This window comes from Sturnira hondurensis, unplaced genomic scaffold (genome assembly GCF_014824575.4).
Source record: "Sturnira hondurensis isolate 20B ecotype Veracruz unplaced genomic scaffold, ASM1482457v3 Scaffold0001304, whole genome shotgun sequence".
Classification (NCBI taxonomy): Eukaryota; Metazoa; Chordata; class Mammalia; order Chiroptera; family Phyllostomidae; genus Sturnira; species Sturnira hondurensis.
Window position 1 is genome coordinate 2775183 of NW_028073935.1, and position 24766 is coordinate 2799948.

The 24766-nt window shown below is 42.9% G+C and overlaps 1 long non-coding RNA gene across 1 annotated transcript; it reads left to right on the forward strand.

Moving 5' to 3' along the window:
• Window positions 1-11521: 11521 nt before the first annotated feature.
• On the forward strand, window positions 11522-24438 carry LOC119004258 (uncharacterized). Its single transcript, XR_005070158.1, has 4 exons — window positions 11522-11630; window positions 14572-14573; window positions 24229-24235; window positions 24425-24438. It is a non-coding gene; the product is annotated as an uncharacterized LOC119004258 (long non-coding RNA).
• Window positions 24439-24766: the final 328 nt, after the last annotated feature.

Below are 24766 nucleotides of genomic sequence, written 5' to 3' on the forward strand. Positions count from 1 at the left end.
CCAAATAGTGTAAGCTCCTAAAATGTATAACTTTAAATATAGTCAATATAGAGGGACTTTTAAAAGGGCATGATAAAGATGCCGAACAGAGTTTTCTGAGAAAGCTAATGGAAAATATGAATCCCAGACATTGAAAGTGGTTGGTGGAGGCTGAAGCTGTGAGGAGGTTATGTAGAATGTGACTCAAAGCAAAGGTGGAATTACCCCCGGTTCACTTAAGATTTGTCTTTTTATGGTCCATTATTAATTGAGCCAGCAACTGTCCTGACAGTGTGAGTCTTTAAGGATTCATCAAAACACAATATCCTCCTTTCAAATATAAACTAAAAGTTGTACTCATTTAAAACACCTGCCCCGTGACATTCTCCACCTTGCTAAGTGCACCTGTTAGCTCATGATATTTGCTATTTATCAATGCTGTCATTAAAGTATTTCACAAAGTGGATTTGACTCTCAGTCCTCCAGTAGGTCTATTCCACTGCAATAGTGCCGGGCTCATGGACATTGACTGTGTATCTGGGCTCTGGTCACTGGGGACACTGGGGACATTGGGGATGGCCAGCCCATGTTCCTATTCATGGACCCTCATGTGCTGAAGCCACCCATGAACTTGTCCAACATAGTTCCCTGAAGCTGGTCAGTCCACCCAGTTAACTCAGAACTAAGTTGTGTGACTGTTTTATGTGCCCTGGGGTGAGCAGCTTGCTGGACTCATACATGACACAGGTGTGACCTAAACCACGTCCCAGATATGTGCCATGATAACTGATACCCTAACAATCCTGAGGGGATTTAAAGACAGGCCACACACTCAGAATATATATTGAAATTGCATATTTGATAAATGACTAAGTGTCACAAACATACAATAAATCTTCAAAAAGAAGAAAACAAAAAGCAAACCAAACCTTAGCCAGTCATCAGAACAGATCCCTGCTCAAAGGACCCAACTGCTTGATAAGTAGCATGGAATGTTCTCTGAAGCATGAAAACAGAAGTCCCACATAAGCAGCAACTCAGCGTCCAGTGCTTTCCTCCAACAGAAAATAATCAGGGTCTGGAAGAGAGGACCCCTCCTCATTGCCAAGGAATGGGAACCACCTGAATGTTTGTCAGGGGATGGGTAGATGAAGTATGTTATATACTCACAATGCAAACTTCTACTCAGCCTTGAAACAGAGGAGATGCTGTCATAAACTGCAACATGGGTGACACAGCAAGATGTCAGGCAATGTGCACTAAGCCATCAGGAAGAACCAGCACTGTGTAATCCACAGAAGCGACATATTTGAGTTAACACAGCTAATGGACACAAACAGCAGGATAGTGCTTGCAGTGCAAGAGGAGAAACTTGGGAAGCAGTTATTTCCTAGCTAAACATTTCCACCACGGGGCAGAGTGAGGGCTGGCAGTGGGCTATAGTGCTTAAGACTGTAATTAGTTACACTGTGTTGCACACTCAGGGGTTTGTGGTGGACACATCACATGTGAAGGGTCCTCACTGTGAGAAGGTGACAGGAGAGGGATTGTGTTAAAATAGAGTGGGAACAGCCATTTCAGACAAACCATATGGCACATCTTCCTTCTCCAATCTTTGCAGTGTGTGGACTCACCACAATCACCTTTGCACTGGGTCCCAACACAGCATTTCACACAACTGTTTGCACAGCTAACAGGGAAAAGGTATCTTGACTACAGGACTGAAGATTGCAGATAATCTTTACATTTACACCCCACATGCAGCTAAAGACTAACTTAGCTTGTCCGCAGTGACAGAAGTTTCTCCCCCATCCCTGTACCTGCATACCTCGCTGTCTCATAAACACCCTTTTCCTTCACCCCTACTCAGACCAGTGTTAGGGCTTCTACCTGAATATCTGTTTCCCAAAAAGGGTTTCTTTTTGATCTCAGATAAACACTGACTCTAAATCACTTTATGCTTTTATTTTTACAGTATCAGTGCAATAATTAAAAGGAAATCCTGCTTCATGAAACTACAGGGATCAACCTTGAGTACATCATGTTGAGGAAAGAGCAGGTACAGAGGGGCAAACACCAAATGTACCCTCTTATGTCAGGACTCACAGACAGTCCAGATGCAACAGCAGAGGAAAGTGTGGTGGTTTGTTTGTGATGGTGGAGTGGGTATGGTGAGTGGTCTTCCCAGGAAAGAGGCATCCTATGTAGCACGGTGGTTATGTTCCAGAGGTTGCTGCCCATCGCTGCACCTGGGGCCATCAAGCAGCATGTGCATTTGGTTTGTGTCAAGTATAGATCTCACATGGAGTTCTCACCACAACAACAAAAAAAAGGGCAGACAGGATTTCAAATCCAGTGCAAGGGCATGAAGAGCTGCAAGGGCTTCAGTCCTAGTCAGAAGGCAGGCATTGTTTTTAAAAGTCCTACCACGACTGGAGATGGTCCTATTGACACATGAACAATGAAGAAGAATTTACTCCCGAAGTGGTGCTAACAGTGGGAAAAGCTAGACAACATAAACAAATGAAGGTCCATACCCTCCCTTCTCTGTCCAAGCACAGCAATGGAAACTCCCCAGACAGACACATTAAACAGCAGCAATTCCATGCTTCAAGCTCCTCGTCAGATATTCTATTTCCAAAGGAGAAGACATCAGTGACCCTTGTGTAGCCCCAAGCTGTTGGCTTCTGAGTTTGAGCTCCAGGCTGGTGCCATCAAGAGACAGGACACACTCTGTCCACTCCACCCCACTCCTGGGGTGATGTGTCCATGACACAACACCATTAAAATCCTGAGTCCCTCACTAGTCCCCCTGACTCCCTGGCAAGGTTCATCCATCAGGACAGGAGGTCCATAGAGACAGAATGTCAGCACCCAACTCTGAGCACTCAGTCCTTACTGAGTGAGGAGTGAAGCTGTCTCTGTCCTCAAAGACAACTGAAGAACCTGCCTTCGAGCTTTACTGGAAAAGAGATGGAAATTAGCCATCAGGTAGATTTTCACATCTATTACCCATGATGATTAAGTTATTTTCATCAGTGTTCAGAGGTGCTGGAGGACCAGGTGTAGTGAAAAGTCATTGCAGGAGATAGGACCAGCTGACCAATGTCAGCTGCCCTTGGGTCCTACTGTTGTGGAAGAGAACAAACTACAAGGAACCTGGAGGAAACAGCTACTGTGAGGACAACATCAGACCTGGTTGTGGATGCTGTGCATTCAGAGGAGCCTGGAGGTGTTTGTTTCCACAAGTGGAGCTGTCCCTCCTTTGGGACACTGTTGAGAACGAGGAAAATGTAGGTCTATTCAGAGGGCAGCTTCCCACTTGGGAATGGGAAGAAAGAAAGAGAAAGCTCAGTGAAGTCACTGTTATACTGGGGCAGCCATGTGATAACCAAATCAGGCCCTTCTTTAAACTCTGAGCCTGGGTCTTCCATGCTGAGTGATCAGCGAGACCCATCTGCATTGATGTCTGTGCCATTGATCATTATTTTCATTGCTCAGTAGAAATGCATTCATGGATGTTTCCTAGATTTCTTATTTTAAAATTGTAATGTTTTGGCGTTATCTGTAGCTTTGAATAATATAAAGAATCTGTAGCTATTTACATGTATTTTTGTGTGAACATATAATTATTTCTTCTGGAGCAAACACACATACAGGTATGCAAAGGTCTTGTGCTAAATATGATCTGATAGTAAAGTGTGGTGCACTTTGCTGAGATTGAAAAACAGGAAAGAGAGGGACTTGGTGAAGGAGAGGTCTCCAGTCACTGCTGATATGTCATCTGCAAGTGCACAATGTCACCTTTTGTATTATCTGCAGTGAGTATCTGAGGAATCAGATTCACTGCAATGAGTCAAGTGTCCATGGATGCTACTGAGAACTCTGAGAGGAAATACCTTCTCTCAAAAGGAAGCCTCTTCCTTCCCTACCCAGGTCCACACCAGCTCCTGGGTTTGTTTTCTCTGGTGGGTGGGACCTGAGCACCCTCTGGTGTCACTGAGTGCCTTTGCAGCCCAGCCCTCATGTCTCATGCAGAGAGGTTTGTATCTGGGCTCACATCAACTTTCCCTCTCTGCCTCTGTTGTACAGTAGTGCAAAGTTGTGTCCTCAGCTTTCAGGCTGTTCGTTTCCATGTACAGCATGTTCTTGGTATTGTTTCTGGAGATGGTGAATTGGCCTTTCATAGAGTCTGCATAGTATTTCTGACTTCCATCACTCCATATGACTGCCACCAACTCCAGCTCTTTCCTGGGAGCCTGGTGGACCCAGTGCATTCAGTAGCTACTGAAGGTGAATCCAGAGGCTACACAGGAGAGTCTCAGAGACCCCCCAGGCTGTACCAAGCCTTCCCCGGACTCCAGCTGCACCTCATACTGGACACCTGCAAACACAGACATCAGGTCAAGAAACTATCACATGTCCACTGTTTATCTCAGATCTGCTCACATGCTTATTATCTTTATATCTCCATGAAGCACCTCTTAAAATAGCAACCAAAAGAAAATCCAGCTGAGCCCAAACTCCATGGTGAGAGGTCTGTGTCCTGTCCTGAGCAGGGAAAGGGAACACCTGAGTATCTTGTTTTGGGCTCCTATCCCAGAGCTGAATGGTCAGGGCCGGGCTGCTTTTTTGTGAGCAGAACAGCCCTATTTTCATGACTTCCTACTATATATGGAGCTGTGGTGTTGGACAGTAACATGGAGGACATGGTCCCAGAGTACAACATTTCTGAGGACACATGTCTATTAAGAATCATCCTCCAGCCTTGCAGTTTGGCTCAGTTGGTTGGAGTGTAGTCCTGTACCCAAAAGGATATGGTTTTGATCCCACATTATTTGAGTGCATATGATTCCTGGTCTGGGTTTGTATGAGAAGAAATCAATTTTAATCTCTCTCTCTCTCTCTTTCACACACACACACACACACACACACACACACACCTTTTTTTTTCTTTTTTTTAAATTTATTTAACTTTTGTTCAAGTACAGTTTTCTTTCCTGTATTCCCAGCCCTGCACCCCCCAGTGCTCCCCACCCCACTCCCATCTCCGCCCCCCGTCTTAGTTATTGTCCATGTGTCTTTCATACTTNTCACACATTTTTTTAGTTGTTTTTTTTACTGGGGTGGGTTTTTTTGTTAATATATATATTTTTATATCTCTCTCTCTCTGTCACACACACACACACACACACACACACACACACACACCCCTTTTTTTTTCTATAAAAGCAATGGAAAATGTCTTCTGGTGAAGAGAAAAATAGGAATAAAAATAAAAGAATTACTTTCTACATTTTGTCCCCTGCCCTCTCCAGTGACCCAACTGCTCCAGGAGATGGGCACACAAACAAAGAGAGTGAATTGCCATAAGTGGAGAGAGATTTAAAATGAGAGATGCCTTTGAGAGTCACCAGTAATGAACTCACCAAGAGATTTCAACCCTTATGGCCAGAGGCAGTTTTTGTTCAGAAGATGGGAATTTCCTACTGAAACCATTTCCCCTACAAACTGATCATAGAGCACCTGAACCCAGTGTTAGAGAAGTGGGATCCTCTGTTTGGACCACTGGGAGACAGAAGCATGGACTCTACAGAGAAGCAGATAGTGCTCCTGTATCGTATTTCTTCAGGGGAGTTCAGTACTGAATGTGAAGCAGCTTAACTGTCTCATTTTTCCCCCTAAACTCTGTGGTAAAAATAGGTACAAACATTGGAGACACAGAGGAACTCAGTCATGACTAGATCCTTAGGTGAAGATGTAGGTAGGGATTGGAGAGTAACTATGTTTAAATTACAGAAATTTCATTATGGGCAATCTTGATGTAAATCATTAATACATGATAACACATATAAATAAAATATTATTGATATGAGGAATATAGTTTTATTTGTCCATTGATTAAAGGATAAAAAAATCATTCAAGCAACCTCCCATTACTGGAGCTGATGGATCTAAGTTTGTATAAACTGTTCATCCTTGGTGGTTCAGCCTTAGATTCACCGTCAGGATCTGTGTTTGTGCACACGTGACATAGCTGTAATCAGGGAGCTGGAGAGGGAGTAGGTTTGGGCCCCCTGGTGTGTCAGTACTGAATTTCAGAAGAACCATCTCCTTTATCTCACAGTCCTTATTCATGTCTCTGCATGGGAGCCTTTGTAGTGCTGCCTTCATGGCCATGCATGATGGATGTCCACTGAACTTGAACCTAATTCACTGCGTGTATCAGTATGCTAATGGGAAAAGGGAGCTCCCCCCCCCCATGGGGATAAAATAACATGGATGGTTAAGGAAGCTCACCTGAACTTACATTCACGTAGAATTGTCATTTCTCTATGCTGTGATTTTCCTCATTGTTTAATCAGTTCAATTTCTCATAGTTTTCCTGAAATAATATCTAGACTCACTCAGATAAGAAAGCACTCATTTGAAAATGTATCCATGTTCTAGGTTCCAGGTGAGGCCCACACATCTGTGTGGTGCATCTCAAAGAGACAGACAGGTATCATGATTAAATTCCACAACTGGGCTCACAATTGTTTAGTCTCCACCAAGGGAAATTCATTGCAAACCTTAAATTTATTCACAATTCTACTGTAGAACCTGAATCTCACAATATTTCTGATATATTGTATAGCAATATTAAACCTGGTGGTTAGTGATCAGGACTAGTGTAATACCAGGACCTTACTCAGCATCCATTCCTCCACCTGATGTAAAATTAGAGCGGATTTCAGAGGGCACTGCAGATGCTAAGTCTTTTCAATCAGGATGAAAGCAGGAAAGAAACAGAGGTCTGGGGAACAGTGTATGATTTCTACTGTTTGGCACAAAAAGCATTAAGGAATGGGTAGAAATTTTACTTCACTGTCCCCGGTTTCCTCCTCAACACAGAGATTGGGAGACCCCTTACCTCTAGCAACTACCACCAAGAAGAGGGCTCTCCATCTCCAGTCCATGGTGAGGGGCCTTGCAGCCAGGACATCTGTAGGGGAAGGTGTGGCTGTAGGTGATGCTCTCAAGGCCGAGAAAGACACACATTTGGCCTAGTAAAATTCTTCTCATTTGCATATTCATGAGGTAGAGTGTGTCATAGCTGAAGACTGTACCCCATCTGAGAGAAGATAGAGGACACAGGAATCATGCTCACTGGGAATCAGAGTCTAAGTCCTAATCTATTCTGTGAGCTATGTGTCTCCTCTCAAGTCCCTGAGCTCTGTGCAGACATAGCTCCTCGCACTGAGGAACAGGCCCTTACAGGACAAGATCCTCATTAAGATCTGAACTTTAAGTGACAGAGAGACAATCTGGACTTGGTCTGGGCTTTAATGTCTGAATGCCTTACTCCTGGGTCAAGGTATCTCCAAAATGTTGCACTTAGTGTGTCAATAAATCCATCATTGTAACCAGCTCTTTAAAATTCACCTGCAAAAATGCCTTAGAAATACATCAATTGCATGCAGTTCTCTGTTCTTACCAAGTTTGGTAAATGGTTTGACAGAATAGGGTATGTAAGTTGCCTCTTGTCCAACTCTCTTTTTCCAACTCTTTTTTAAATATTTTTAAAAGATTTTATTTATTTATCATTAGAGAGGAAAGGAAGGAGAGAAGGAGAGAAACATCAATGTATGGTTGCCTCTCGCAAGTCCCCTGCTGGGAACTGGCCTGCAACCCAGGCATGTGCCCTAACTGGGAATCGAACCGTGATCGTGTGGTTCGCAGGCCCACGCTCAATCCACTGAGCTACACCAGCCAGGGCTTTCCAACTCTTATTTTAGTTACTTTATGAACAGGAAGACCCAAGGCCTCAGAAGAAATCCCTCCAGGATACCGCTGCACCTGCTCCTGAGTCAGGAGTCCTGAACTTATTGGTCCCTATGTGCCTTTTGTTTCCCAGCACCCTCCATGTACAGAAAGGTCCCTTCTGGGCTCACAGGGCATGGATATATTTGTGTCTCTAATGCAAAAAATGTTTTACAATGTATGAAGAAGATCCTGTGACAGATCAAACGTACCAAAAATGGTTTGTGAAGTTTCACCATGGAGATTTCTCTCTGAATGCTGCTCCATGGTCAGGTAGAACAATTTAAATTGACAGCAATCAAATGGCACATTAAATAAGAACAACCAGTGTTATATTACACAGGTGATAAAAGTATTGGTAAAAATGAAAAAAAAAGTATTTTTGCCAACGTACTGATTTGAGAATTAACCCATTGTTATTCAGTCATAAAAAATATGTATTTCCATTTGTTACAATGTAGATTGATGTAAGTATTATGACTGAGGGATTGAGGGAGTATTATGCTGAGTGAAAAGAGTGTGAAAGATATACAGAAGTATAGCATGATCTCTCGTATGTGGAATCTAAAGAACAAAATAAATAAACAAGAATAGAAACAGAGTCATAGACCCTGAGAACAGACTAGGCAATTCTAGGGGGGGGGGATTTTCAAGCCTGGGTGAAAAGAGTAAAGAGATTAAGAAGCATAAACCAGCAGTTACAGATTAAACATAGGGATGTAAAGTACTGCACAGTCAGTTATGTGAATACTATATGTGCTTCCTGGGGTGCACAGGATCCATAGGGCCTTCACATCACAAATTCAACAAATGCCTGGACACTCTTCTGTAGGCTAGAAGCTCATATAAAATAGTATGTAAAAATTCAATAGGAATTGAAGAGAAGAAACAGAAAATTTTCCCAAATTGCAGTGAAGCTAAGACAAGGGTGTGGGTCAGAATGTGACAGGGAGAAAAAAATGGCTGAACTCAGGAATGTGCTCAGATGTGTAATCTTTATTGGGGAAATTCAGAAAGCTTTTCAGTTTACTAGAAATTCCCATTGAGAACCATAGTCTGGTATTATTTGCGGGGGGCATGATTCCTCAGAAAACAGCCTGGGGGCTGCTAACCATGACTTCCTCTAATAATCTGACTTGCTGAAGGGCCTTTACTGTCCCTCCCAGATATTTTAATGCTGAGCTTGATAAACATTCCATGTCCCCTTGTGTATGTGTGCTTGTTGTCAGCCTGGGCATCCACACCAAGCTGTGCGAGTGCCTCTACCTTGGTGTGGTGTCACCTACATTTGGTGCTGTGAGCATGCCAAGTCTATGACCATCATCACTGGGTATATTTGTCCACAGGAACTGGGCTCATACATCTCTAGTGTCCACTGTCAAGCATGAATATGTCCTGCCACTGACCAGCTTGGGAGTAGTTGTGTGTCCTAGGCTGACTGTTGTGTCGAGTAGAGCCTCTGCTTAGATTCAACCAACATGTGCCAGTAAGTTTGATGATTCATTAGAATTGGGAAAGAGTGTCTGAAGGAAACTCTGCCTTCAGTCCACAGGATTATACTTTCTTCCTTTATTACTGACTTTTATCATGCAGAGATTTCAGATGTGAGTGCTTAATGAGGAATCCAGAGAGGTTCCCTAAAGGAAACAGATACAGGAAGAGGAGACCAGATAAGAAACCAGAACAAATGTCCAAGTGCACCTGCTCCTTTGATGGCCCTTGTATTCAGAGACCCTGAGCAAACCCTAGTATTTACAGCCTTGGTTATGTCCATGTTGCCACAGATGGTAACAGTGAGCGTCTGGACCTCTGCTCTTTCCAGTGACCCCCACTGCTCCCATGACCCTAATAAAGGGCAGTGTGGGACATGGACATAGGACCATAGGAGGACTTAGGACCCCTTTTCTGTAATGAGAGTATGAATGGGTGTCTGTATCTATTGTTACCTAATCTCCATAGCTGTATACACCTGTGGACTTAGAATCTTCACCCAAGTGGAGAAGCTTGTGTATGACCTGTGACATGGTCCTCAGTCAGCTGACATGAGCCAGGTTCACCTAGAACTGTCACAGATAACTGCTGCTAAAGTCTGTGTTGGGCCCAGGACCACTATTGTAGATACACACTGTCCCTGTTCCGTCCCCTCTGTTATCAGAGATTCTTCCTCTCTCATGCCTGCCAGGGCTAAACTCACCAGGGACCCCAGGTCTGCTTCCCTGTAATGCAACCCCAGAGCCCAAAACATGCCCATATGACTCCAGGGCAGAAACTCACTTGTGAGACAGTCCAAAATCCTAGCTCTGTGTGTATTGCTGGCACATTCACATACCCTAGTCAAGATGAAGTTGATCACAAAAAAAAAAAAAAAATCAGGGCAACTTGGCACTATAATTTCCCCAACCCCTTCCAGGCTCCAAAGGGACAACTGATCCCCTCACTCCTGTTCTGTCTAACAAGGATGACGGGGCCAAACATCCAGTCCAGGCCATACTCCTTTTCTCTGGAATACTACAGGACAAGGACTGGATGAACCTAACAACTAATCAGGTGGGGGTGGGCCACTGTTCATGCACACAAAGTAAGTAACACTAGTCATCTTCCTCAAGCCACACTCCAGACTTTCAGTGGTTCTCTGATCACAGTTATTCCAGAGAATAAAGAGCCCCTGAAAGTCATTACTAGATGAATCAAGCAGACCCTTTCTTCAGGCTGGAACTGCCATGAGGCCCCTCCAGCAATCACAGATCCTGGTCTTGTAACAATAGGGACTCTCCCTCCCTGGGGTGCTGTGCTCAGAGTCTCCCAGGTGGACCAAATCCTCATAAATTCCCATCACCAGATGCTATGTGGGCTCCCATTCCAATCTTTGTTTCTGTGTATTGAAGATGCTTGCATGGGCTGAGACATCATGGTCCCAAAATGAGAGAGATCCCAGATGCAACATCCTTTGGACTTCCCAGTCACTGCACTTTTGGGTCAAGTCTCACCTTCTCCTTCTCTCCTCCCATCTTTCCCCCTGCTCCTGTTCATAAAGTTTCAGACCAGCTACCCTTCAACTGGTTTTTCAAGTTTATTGCTCTGGCTTGAGCATGTGGATGGAGCTTCAAGCTTTCTGGTCAGCTAATGTTTCTCTTACACAAAATCCAACCATTTTTTAAACAATGGTAGACTTTGAATTTATTTGTATTCTGCCATATGGAAGGACAATAGCCCATGAAACAATGACATCCAGTAGATTACATTTCTTTCATATGTAACTGACCTTGTTGCGTACAATTTTTATGAAACAAAATGTTCATCTCTCCTGCCTGCACCACAATCAAGGATGTGGGTCTTGTTAGACATAGGTGTCAAACACAAGGCCCGTGGGCTGAATCCCACCCTCCACCTTGTTTTATCAGGCTTAGCACCTCATTTCAACCTGGAACCAGTGCTAAGCTTCTTGCCCCTAGTTAAGGAGTAGTTACATTTATAAAATCCTAAAATTACATTCAGCCCTTTGAAGGCAATAGTGAGGCTGAGGTGTTCCCTGGTGAAAATGACTTTGACACCCCTGTTCTAAGGGGAAAAGAGAAAGAAAGACAGGGCACTGAGCCTGTGGGAGGCAAAATGAAACACCAGAGCCTGGCAAAAAAAAATACCATATCCTCATGCTTTCCTGTCCTACAGATGTGGGACTCAGCTGACATCCACCCAGGTCCTTGTACAGGAGGCCCCTGGGAAATACCTCTGTGCCCTCTGTTCACAGTAATATATGACTGTGTCTTCAAGTTCCATGCTGGTCATTGTGAGAACCACCTGGTTTTTGGAGCTGTCCTTAGAGATGTGAGCCTGCTCCTCAGAGATGGGTGGTAATTCTTATTATCACCCCACCACGCATGTGAGAACCACTCCAATGCCTACCCAGGGGGGCTGATGGATCCAGTCCACACCCATACCACTAGTTCCCAGTAAGAAACCAGAGAAGGAGCAGGTCAGCATGAGGGTCTGGGAAGGTCTCACCAGCCCAGGGCCAGACTCCTGCAGGGTGACCTGAGTCAGAACCCCTGTGGAGAAAGAACTAGAAGAGGTAAAAAGGACTTGAGTAAGAGAACATGAGTCTTTTCTTCCCTGAGGGCATTCCTGATTAGATAACTCATGGGAAGGGAAGGTCAGCAGCAGGCAAGTTGAGCACAGTGTGTCCAAGGTGAGCACAGGAATCACAGACACAGGCCTAGTTCCCAGCTTTTCAACCCAGCTAGGGTGAGGCTGGGTGAAATTTGCATTCACTTCCATGGTCTTGACCCTTCAGGCCTCAGAGCTCTACAGTAGGAGAGCAAGTCTGTGCTGGAGGAGCAGTGAAACATGAACTCTGGGCTCCCTATCTGCTTGTGCTGGGGACACTGCCATTCAGGACCAGGACCCTCAGAGCACAAAATTTGTGGAAAGGCCCTGTGCTGTGGAGGAGACAAGGCAATGTTGCCCTATCTAGCAAACAAATCCTTCCCTCGGGGCTCACCCAAGTCTCTTGACCTGTGCATCCTGTCCTAGAGGGATAGGCTTAGAGGACTGCAGAGGTGGACGGGCTGATCTTGGGCTACAGGATATTCTTGCAATGAAACCCTCTGCTGTATTAGTGAATATGTGAATGGGTATAGCTGCTAAGAAAAATAATATTGAAGTTCTCCCAAAAATTAAAGAGAGAACTCACGACCAAGCTATTCCATGTCTTGGTGTTTTCCAAGCCAACAAAAGCACTATATCAAAGAGCTGTCTATAGTTCCATGTTGATTTGAGAATTATATACGACAGGCAAACCATGGATGAAGTAAATGTACATGATGGAATATTATTCACCATGAACAACAACAACAACAAAAAAAACTTGCCTTTATGGACAACATAAATGGACCTTGAGGGCATAGTGACAGACAGAGTAAGTGAGATGCAGAAAGACAAATATTTTCTGACCTTACTTGTATGTGAAATCTTAAGAAACCATTAAAAAGATTCTATTTGTGTTTTTCTGAGGTGGATGTTGGGCAGTGGGATAATCGGATGATGATGATCTGACAAACTTCCACTTGCAGGATAAGCAAGTTCTGGTAATATAATGGGGAACATTAAAAAATGGAAATCTTCTTTTTTGAGGGAAGATGGTGGTGGAGTAGGACAAAGGATTTCGCTTCTCTCCACGCACCGGAGAAGGACCTGGCTGATCTGCAGAAGAGCACAGCAGATGCCAAACTGGGACCCAGCATATAAGAAGGCAGGACTCCAGAGACTGTAGCGGACACTGAATGACCAGAGGTTGAGGAGAGGAGAGGACCGCAGATCAACAAGGTACGAGGGAGCAGCACAGAGGCGGTGGTGGGCCCCCTGCCAGGCCAAGCCAGGGCCCAGGCCGGCCACCCAGGTCTCTGAGAGCTGAGGGTGGGCAACACCGTCTCTGGGAGAGAACTGGTCACCGACCGGCACCACCCCTGTCTGGCAGGGCACAGATTGGAAAACACCATAGGAGATAGGTCTGCCTGTAGTGGCAGAGAGAGGAGTGAGCATTCGGAAGCAAACCAGAAAGCTCCGATAACCCGTGGAGTGAGGTTGCTGGCTTGGGAGAACTGAGAGCTGCCAGAGCACTCCTTGCTTCGAGGGGCCCGTGCCTGCCTGCCAGCAGTCCTGGGGAATCTTGGGCTGCTGTCAGGGCCTCCAGAAGTGGGTCAGTTGCGAGCTCCATCCCTACTCAGCGGGTGCAGACCAACCCCATCCCTGCTCGCCCGGCGGCGAGGTGGAACAAACCTGCTCCATCCCTGCTCAGCTGGCGCAGACTAGGAGACACTGTGAGTCAAGCATTGATCTTCGGCTTTACCGGCTGCAAGTCGGTCCCCAAGTGGCCCGAGCCATCGCCAGCGCCTGCTCCTTCAGCCGCGCCCACCTTCCCGGCCCCCCCCCCCCCCCGGCTTCATCAGCCTCGGGGCTCACGCGCCTTCCCGGCCCCCCGAGAGGCCCCCGAGCAGCTCTTCTACTCGCGGAACTGCCAGTCGCTCGTTCTTTTCCCGTGGGACAGGGTCTGCGCCGAACCTCGGCTTGGGGAATTGAGAGTCACCCAGGTGATCCCTGTGGCACAGGACCTGCACCGGCTGGCGAATAAATTCGGGGAGTCTCTGGCTGCTGGCTGGGCCCCTGGAAGAGAGCCAGTCACCAGCTTCACCCCTACTCAGTCGGCGCAGACAGGGAAACACAGGGAGTCGGGCTGTTGCTGTTGGTTTGGGAGAATTGTGAGTTGCCCTGTGTATTCAGCCACAACACAGGGAAAGGTAAACACCCAAGCCTACCAGAACAAGAAAGCCAGGCTGGGAGCGCGCACCCTCATGTCAGACCAGGGCTGGGAAGCCTGGGAGAAAATCTGCTCTCAGTAGGGCACCAGTGAGAGGCGCCAGTCTGGATCTTGGGGGGTACTGGAAAGGCCAGTTGAGTGTGCCAAGGACTGAGAAGAGCCACAATAACAGCCCCTCAGGTGGCTGCAGTTAGTGAGACCAGACGGTTTGACTTGCTGGACACCAACCGGAGGAGTAGTGGGAGCAGAGAAGACCAAGATACCTACAGGAGACTGCACCACTGAATTCCACAGGTATCCTCCACAGAAGTTCACTCCATAAACTCAGGGTAACAGAACAGATCAATCTAAGAAGCTGAGACGACCGAGAAGAGCAGTACAAACAATGGGGAGAGAAAGAAACAATCCCCAAATAAAAGAAAAGGAGGAAGCCTCAGAAAGAATGTTAGATGAAATAGAGGCAAGCCAACTATCAGATGTGGAATTCAAAGCACTGGTTATCAGGAAATTCAAAGAGCTTACAACGAGTTACCAGAAACTACAGGGGAGCTACAATGAACTCTCCACAAATTATACCAGTATGAAAAAGGAAGTAGAAATCATTAGCAAAGGCCAAGAGGAAATGAAAAATACAATTTCTGAATTGAAGAACACAGTAGAAGGTATGAAGAGTAGGATTGATGAGGCGGAGGACCGCATAAGCGAGCTCGAAGACAGGGTGGAAAGAATCTCCCAGACGGACGAGGTAATGGAAAAGAGAATCAGAAAAAATGAGGAGAGTCTAAGAGAAATGCAAGACAATATGAAACGTAATAATATCCGAATAATAGGAATACCAGAAGGGGAAGAAGAAGAACAAGGGATAGAAAACCTACTTGAAAGAGTAATAACAGAAAATTTTCCTAAGATGAGGGGAGAGAAAGTCACACGAATCCAGGAATCGCAGAGAGTCCCAGGCAGGTGGAACCCAAAGAGGCCTACTGCAAGACACATCATCATTAAAATGGCAAAACTCCAGGACAAAGAGAGAATCCTAAAGGCAGCAAGGGAGAAAAAGGAAGTAACATACAAGGGGGTCCCAATAAGGTTGGCTAATGACTTCTCAACGGAAACATTCCAAGCAAGAAAAGAATGGCAGGAAATATTCCAAGTAATGAGAAACAGAGGCCTACAACCGAGACTGCTTTATCCAGCAAGGCTCTCAATCAAGATAGAAGGCCAAATAAAGAGCTTCCAAGACAAAAGAAGTCTAAAAGAATACGCCTCCACAAAACCTGCTCTACAAGAATTACTAAAAGGGCTGCTTTAAGGAAAGGAAGGAAAAGAGAGAGACAGAGAGGAACACAGGTACATAAATGGCAATGAATAAGTACCTTTCGATAATAACTTTAAACGTAAATGGATTAAATGCACCAATTAAGAGACATAGAATAGCTGAATGGATAAGAAAGCATGACCCACACATATGCTGCCTACAAGAGACTCACCTGAGGACAAAAGACCACCACAGACTGAAAGTGAAAGGATGGAAACAAATTTTCCAAGCAAATGGACATGAAAAAAAAGCCGGGGTAGCAATCCTCATATCAGACAAAATAGACTTCAAAAAAAAGGCTATAAAGAGAGACCCAGAAGGTCACTTCATAATACTCAAGGGAAGAATCCACCAAGAAGACATTAACATCATAAATATATATGCACCCAACACAGGAGCACCCAAATATATAAAGAAAATCCTAGAGGACCTCAAGAAAGATATTGACAGCAACACAATTATAGTAGGGGATTTTAACACCCCACTGTCAAAAATGGACAGATCTTCCAAACAAAATATCAACAAAGATATAGCAGCATTAAACGACACTCTAGAAGAAATGGACCTAATTGATATATATAGAGCCATCCATCCCAAAGAAACTAAATACACTTTCTTTTCAAACGCACATGGAACATTTTCAAAGATAGATCACATGATAGGACACAAAACCAGTCTCAACAACTTCAGGAAAATAGAAATCATACCAAGCATCTTCTCTGATCACAAGGGACTGAAATTGGAAACCAACCCCACAGGAAAAAACCCAAAACACCCAAAATCATGGAGACTGAATGGTAGGCTATTGAACAATGAATGGGTCAAGATTGAAATTAGGGAGGAAATCAAAAAACTCCTTGAAACAAATGAAAATGAACTCACCACAACCCAAAATTTATGGGACACAGTGAAGGCAGTCCTGAGAGGGAAGTTCATAGCGATACAGGCTCACCTAAAGAGGATAGAAACATTTCAAACAAACAACCTAACCCAACGCCTGCAAGAACTCGAGGAACAACAACAAAGACAGCCCAGAGCAAGTAGAAGGAAGGAAATAACCAAGATCAAAGCAGAATTAAATGACATAGAGACTAAAAGCACAATTCTAAAGATCAATGAATCCAGGAGTTGGTTTTTTGAAAAGATAAACAAAATAGACAAACCTTTAAGTAGGCTCATTAAGAAAAGAAGAGAGAGGACACAAATAAACACAATCAGAAATGAAAGAGGAGAGATTACAACTGATACCACAGAAATAGAAAGGATTGTAAGAAATTACTATGCGGAACTGTATGCCAAGAAATTTGAAAACCTGGGTGAAATGGACAAATTTCTAGAAAAATATAATCTTCCAAAACTCAATGAAAAAGAAGCAGAAAACCTGAACAGGCCAATAACAGCAAATGAAATTGAAGAAGTAATCAAAAAACTCCCATCACACAAAAGCCCTGGGCCAGATGGTTTCACAGGAGAATTCTACAAAGCTTTTAAGGAAGAGCTAACCCCTATTCTTCACAGACTATTCCAAAAAATCCAAAAGGAGGGAAAACTCCCCAACTCTTTCTATGAAGCCAGCATCACCCTAATCCCAAAGCCAGATAGAGACACAACAAAGAAAGAAAATTACAGACCAATATCACTGATGAACATAGATGCTAAAATCCTCAACAAAATATTGGCAAATCGCATCCAACAATACATCAAAAAGATCATACACCATGACCAAGTGGGATTCATCCCGGGGATGCAAGGATGGTTCAATATACGCAAATCAATAAATGTAATACACGAAATAAACAAAAGCAAAGACAAAAACCACATGGTCATATCAATAGATGCGGAAAAAGCTTTTGATAAGGTACAACACCCATTTATGATAAAGGTACTCAGCAAGGTGGGAATAGAGGGAACATTCCTCAATATAATAAAGGCCATATATGAAAGACCTACAGCCAACATCATACTCAATGGGCAAAAACTAAAAGCTTTTCCACTAAGATCAGGTACAAGACAAGGTTGCCCACTTTCACCACTTCTATTCAATATAGTATTAGAAGTTCTAGCTGCAGCGATCAGACAAGAAAAGGAAATAAAAGGCATCCAAATCGGAAAGGAGGAAACAAAACTGGCATTGTTTGCAGATGACATGATAGTGTACATGGAAAACCCTATAGCCTCTACCAAAAAACTGCTGGAACTAATAAATGAATTTGGCATAACAGCGGGATACAAAGTTAATATCCAGAAATCAAAGGCATTTTTGTATACCAACAATGAAGCAGCAGAAGCAGAAATCAGGAAAAAAATCCCATTCGATATAGCAAAAAGAAAAATAAAATATCTGGGAATAAACCTAACCAAGGAGGTAAAAGACCTGTATGCAGAAAACTACACAACACTGAAGAAAGAAATCAAGGAAGACACAAATAAATGGAAACATATACCGTGTTCATGGATTGGAAGAATTAACATCATCAAAATGTCCATACTACCCAAAGCAATTTACAGATTCAATGCAATACCTATTAAAGTACCAATGGCGTATTTCACAGACATAGAACAAACACTTCAAAAATTTATATGGAACCAGAAAAGACCCCGAATAGCTGCTGCAATTTTGAGAAAGAAGAACAAAGTAGGAGGGATCACAATACCTGATATCAAACTGTATTACAAGGCCACTGTAATCAAAACAGCCTGGTACTGGCACAAAAACAGGCACATAGACCAATGGAATAGAACAGAGAGCCCAGAAATAAACCCAACTCTCTACAGTCAATTAATATTCGACAAAGGGGGCAATAACATAAAATGGAGTAAAGACAGCCTTTTCAACAAATGGTGTTGGGAGAACTGGACAGCTACATGCAAAAAAATGAAACTTGAGCACCAACTTACACCATACACCAAAATAAATTCAAGGTGGATAAAAGACTTAAATATAAGCCGTGAAACCATTAAAACCCTAGAGGAGAGCCTTGGCAAGAAAATCTCAGATATTCCACGCAGCAATATTTTTACTGATACGTCCCCTAGAGCAAGGAACATAAAGGAAAGAATAAACAAATGGGATCTCATCAAAATTAAAAGCTTCTGCATGGCTAAGGAAAACAGTATCAAGATACAAAGAGAAGCAACAGCTTGGGAAAACATATTTGCCAATGATACCTCAGATAAGGGTTTAATCTCCAAAATATACAAAGAACTCATTCGGCTCCACTCAAAGAAGACAAGCAACCCAATCAAAAAATGGGCAGAGGACTTGAACAGACATTTCTCCAAGGAGGACATACAGAGAATCCAGAGACACATGAAAAGATGCTCGATATCACTAGCTATCAGAGAGATGCAAATTAAAACCGCAATGAGATACCACTTAACACCAGTCAGATTGGCTATCATAAACAAAGAAACAAACAACAAGTGCTGGAGAGGTTGTGGGGAAAAGGGGACTCTAGTTCACTGTTGGTGGGATTGCAGACTGGTACAACCACTATGGAAAACAGTATGGAATTTTCTAAGAAAACTAAAAATGAACGTACCTTTTGACCCAGCAATTCCACTCTTGGGAGTATATCCTAAGAACCCTGAAACACCAATCCAAAAGAACCTATGCACCCCGATGTTCATAGCAGCACAATTTACTATAGCCAAGAGTTGGAAGCAACCTTGATGCCCATCGGTAAATGACTGGATCAAAAAACTTTGGTACATTTACACAATGGAATTCTATGCTGCAGAAAGGAAGAAGGAACTGCTACCCTTTGCAGCATCATGGATGGAACTGGAAAGCATTATGCTGACCGAAATAAGCCAGGCGGTGAAAGACAAATATCATATGATCTTACCGTTAACAGGAATCTAAACAAACCAAACAAGCAAGCAAAATACGACCAATGACACTCAAATATGGAACAGGCTGTCAGGGCCCAGTGGGGAGAGTGGAGAGAATCATAGGGGAAANGACTGTAGCTGACAGGGTCCAGAGGGGAGAGGGGAGAGAATCACAGGGGAAAAAGAGATGGACTCACATGAACAAGTATAAAGGACACATGGACAATAACTAAGGGTGGGGGGTGGAAATGGGAGGGAGGCGGGAGCACGGGGTGGGGGGCGGGCAGGGTTGGGAATATAAGACAGAAAGCTGTACTTGAACAAGAATTNTGGGAATATAAGACAGAAACCTGTACTTGAACAAGAATTAAATAAAAATTATATTAAAAAATAAAAAAATAAAATTTCTGTCAAAATTGTTTTGTAAAAAAAAAACAAAAAAAAACAAAAAAAATTGGAAATCTTGTCAGATGATTCAGCATGAATAGGCTTTGAGAACTTTATGATAAAATAAATAAGACAGTCTTGAAAAGATAACTCTGTATGATTCCACTTATACACTGTGTCAATCTAGAGTAGGCAAGTGTATGGAAATAGGAAGTAAAATAGTGAGTGCCTGCGCTTAAAGGTGGGGAAGATGTTATGTGTATAAAATGTCAGATTTTGGAAGATTGAAGATTTCTTCAAGGAGGAACATGGATGCAAGGTAGGAGAGAACAGATTCCACTTCCCCCTACTTTTGGGCAAAACAAAACAAAACAAAACAAAAACTAGCCAATCTACGGAGGAACAGAGCAAACAAACAACAGTACCCCAGCACATATGAAAATAGTATACTAAAAATTGTAGTGGACACTGAAAAACCAGATGGTAAGGAGAGTACTTCAGGATAATAGGGTCCCACGGAACAGCGCAGGGACCAGGAAGGCTGCAGCCCCAGGCCCAGTGCCAGGTCTGTCACAGGGTCCTTGTGAGAGAGCCAAGACAACTGCTCCCTTCTCATCTAAACAAGGTTTGAGCAGCACGGGGAGAGACCTGACTAACTGAAGTCCCAGAGAGGGGAATAAGGGCTAAGTGGCAAATATATAGAAGCTGTGAGCACCCACTGAGTTTGTGGATGCTGGTTTGGGAGAGTTGAGAGTTGTGCAGTGATGGGCCCTGACCCCGATAGCCACTGATCTGGCTGGAGAATTGGGCTGTGCCAAAGGCCAGGCCACTGTATGGAGTAGCAGGCTTGAGTAGGAGGAATTTCTCAAACATAAAAAGGGAAAAGAGAGACACTATTTGGGGAATTCTCCTGCAGCAATTGCTCTAGCTATTTCCCCACCCAGCTGGGCAGCAATTCAGAGGTTTAGTGCAAGGCCTTGCACATCCCCATAGCACTGCTGGCTTGCACCCAGTTCACAGCAGGTGTGTGCTGGGGAGGAACTGGATCCCATACCCAAGGCGCCAGGGAGAGGTGCCAGGCTAGCTCAGGGGAGAGTGTGAGAAGCTGACTGAGTGCAGATCCAAAAAAGAGAAAAGCCATATCAATAGTTTCTCACTAAGCCTGATGCAGCCAGCAAGACCAGAAAAAAAATGATTTGGCCAGTTGAAAACCAACAAGAGACTCTTTGGGTTTTTGTTTTGTTTTGTTTTGTTTTGTTGTTTGTTTGTTTGTTTTTAAAGTATTTTTATTTTTTTAATTTTTATCATTTTTTATCTTTCAATTTATTTTTTTTTCACTATTTTCTTCTTTCCTTCCTTTTTTCTTTATTTCCAATTTTATCTATTTTTCCACCTTTTTAAAAACACCCACGAGTGAGACAAAAAAATCTGGAACTGTGAAAAACCAGAGCTGGACCCAAAGAGGTGGCATCACAACCACTGAAACAATGAGACTAATTTCACTTTACTATTACAGAGAACCTGCAAGTTATTGCTTCTTTGTATTATTATTATTAATTTCTTTTTAAAAATATTGTATTTATTTATTTTTAGAGAGAGGGGGCAGGAAGGAGAACAAGTGGGAGAGAAACATCAATGTGGGGTTGCCTCTCATGTGTCCCCTACTGGGGACCTGGACTACAACCCAGGCATTTTCCCTGACTGGGAATTGAACCAGCAACCCTTTGCTTCACAAGCCCGTGCTCAATCCACTGAGCTACACCAGCCAGGGCTATTATTATTATTTGCATTAATTTTACATCTTTTATTTTAATAGCATTTTTTGTATACTCTTTTTTTTTCTGTATAGTCTTTTTTTCTGGGCTGGTTATATTGTATCGTTTGACAGGTTTTCCCCATTCTCTATTTCATAGTGTATTGCTAATTTACTGCCCTTCACTTCACTAGGGTCCCATTAGCACACTACTCAAGGTCCTATATTCCATAATCTTGTTATCCAGATCACGTAGATCCTGTCATATGATTGTTGCTCTAATATTATTGTAAATAATAGCTGTTCCATTCAATTGTAAATAATCCACAACACCCTGCCCCGAGCTTAGCCCACTTCACAGTTTCCTGAACTCTACTACTGCAGTAGTTAACTGTATTCTCTCACACACTATGCCTATTTACTATTCTTTATTCTTACTTTACCTCAGATTCTGACCTCCCACAACCTCACTGCTTCCTACATCCAACTCACAACACTTCCCACCCCCAAAAGAGACTTATACTCTTTCCATCCTTTCTAAAAAGTGGTTAGTTAGGTGGAAGATCATGGTTAACACTATACAGAGTCAAAAGATCTCATATATTTTCTGTACTGGATGCTATTGTAAATATCACAGAATGCTCTCTTGCTGTCTTAAAACATTTTGCCTTCCCCCTCCAACTGGTCACAAAAAAAGAGTAAGTGGAAGTAGTGAACACTAGGATACCCACTGAAAGAGGAAACCCACCAACAAAGGAACCACCAAGATATAACAACAGGAGAAGGTGAAAGATGGAGTGCAAACCACACAAATCACAATCCCCGACCTATCTGAAAGTACAACTAAATAGTGGAGAAACTACCCAGCACAAATGACTGAACAAGAGCAAGGCAGAATGCTCAAAATCTTGTACACATGGAAGAACCAGCTTCAATACAACATGCCCTCACCAACAACAACAAAAAAAAATACAAGAGGTGGTGAACAGAGTGACCCTCAGTTATCCAGCTGGTGGGAAGGACCTACCAAAGAAAGACATGAAAATAATCTAAACCCAAATAAAAACACAGAACCAAATTAAATGACAGTCCAAGATCAGTGAGCTTGTGAGATCAAATAGACTGCACCACTGAATCTCGCAGGCATTCTACCACAGAAGTTCACACCATAAACCCAAGGATTCAGAACCCATCAAGTTAAGAAGCTGATGCTAACAAGAAGAATCTCACAAACAGTGGGAAGACAAAGAAACAATTCCCAACTGGAAAAAAAGGAGGAAGGCTCAGAAAGAATGCCAAATTAAACAGAGGCAAGTCAACCATAAGATACTGAGTTCAAAGCTATGGTTATCAAGAAGCTCCATGACCTCATAGAGAATTACCAGAAACTACAGGGAAACTACAATGAACTCGCTGAAAACTGTATCAGCATGAAAAAGGAAATAGAAAGTATCAACAAGGGCCAAGAGGAAATGAAGAATACAATTTCTGAACTGAAGAACACAGTGGAAGAAATAAAAAGCAGGATTGATGAAGCAGAAGATGGAATCAGCCAGCTGAAGGACAAAGTAGAAAAACACACTCAGAAAGAACAAGGAAAGGAAAAGAGGCTTAAAAATTAAGAGGGATTAATATAAGCACAAGACAGTATGAAACATAATAATATCTGAACAATAGGGACATCAGGAGGAGAAGAAGAGGAGAAAGGAATAGAAAACCTATATGAAAAGGTAATGATGAAAAACTTTCCTAATTTGATGAGAGAAAAAGTCACACAAATCCAGGAAACACAGAGTCCTATCATAAACAAAGCAATNGCTTAAAAATTAAGAGGGATTAATATAAGCACAAGACAGTATGAAACATAATAATATCTGAACAATAGGGACAACAGAAGGAGAAGAAGAGGAGAAAGGAATAGAAAACCTATATGAAAAGGTAATGATGAAAAACTTTCCTAATTTGATGAGAGAAAAAGTCACACAAATCCAGGAAACACAGAGTCCCAACCAAGAGGAACTCAAAGAGGCCCACTTCAAGACACATAAGTAAAATGTCAAAATTCCAAGACAAAGATATAATCTTAAAGGCAGCAAGGGAGAAAAAGGAAGTAATATACAAGGGAGCCCCAATAAAGTTAGCTACTTACTTCCCAATGGAAACACTCCAAGCAAGAAGAGAATGGCAAGAAATATTTCAAGTAATGAGAAACAGAACTACAACCAAGGCTACTTTATCCAGCCAGGCTCTCAGTCAAGATAGAAGGCCAAATAAGGAGCTTCCCAGACAAAAGAAGTCTAAAATAATACAGCTCCACCAAACCAGCTCTGTAAGAGATGCTAAAGGACATGCTTCAAGGAAAACAAAAAGGAAAACATAGATACAGAAAGTGGAACACAGGCACAAAAATGGCAATCAATAAGTAGGTATCAACAATAACCTTAATTTTAGATGTATGAAATGCTCCAATCAAAAGACATAATAGATGAAAACATAGGAAAGCATGATCCACACATATGCTGCCTACAAGAGACCCACCTCAGGACAAAAGGCCTACACAGAATGAAAGTAAAGGACTTGAAACAAGTTTCCCAAGCCAATGGACAGGAAAAAGAATCTGTAGTAGCAATACTCATATGAGGCAAAATAGACTTCAAAAAAAGGGCCATAAAGAGAGATCCAGAAGGTCCCTTCATTATGAGTAAGGGAAGAATCCACCAAGAAGACATAAACATTGTAAATATATATGCACCCAACACAGGAGCATCCAAATACATAAATGTAGGAAACCGGTTTGTTTTAGTCTGGCAAATGTGACTCAACTCTGTGCAAGACTTACATAAGTGAAGTGGTGGGCAGGAACCAGACTTTCACACAGAGTTTTCCTGTGCGATTGAGGCCTAGAAAATGCATACAGACTGTTATGGCTTGCTCTTGCTAAAACTCCATGACCGTGGTCTAAAACAACAAATGTGTTTTGTCCATCTTCAAGGTAATGTCCAAAGCCTGTGTAAATTTTCCCAAGGACAAAGCTAATCAGCTCATCACCATTCCCCTCTGCATGTTATCTTCATTTCCTTGATTGTACCTAAAATATAGACAATAATGTTATATGTAGTAGATCATAAATCTTTGTGTGATGTAAGACCCTAGAAAAACAATAAAAGCCCATTTAGGCAAAGGTCGAGGCACTATCCTCTTGAAGGAGTATCTGAGGCATCCATAGACCCTCTCCTCTTGAGAAAGTAGCCATGCAGTTTCTTTTTTTCTCCAAAGGTTTATTGTCATCTGTGCATTTATTCTCATTGTCACCCACAACATGTGGACTCCGCTGGCCCTAATCTGTCACAGTTTATCCTTCAAGAATTGTACCTCCATCTCC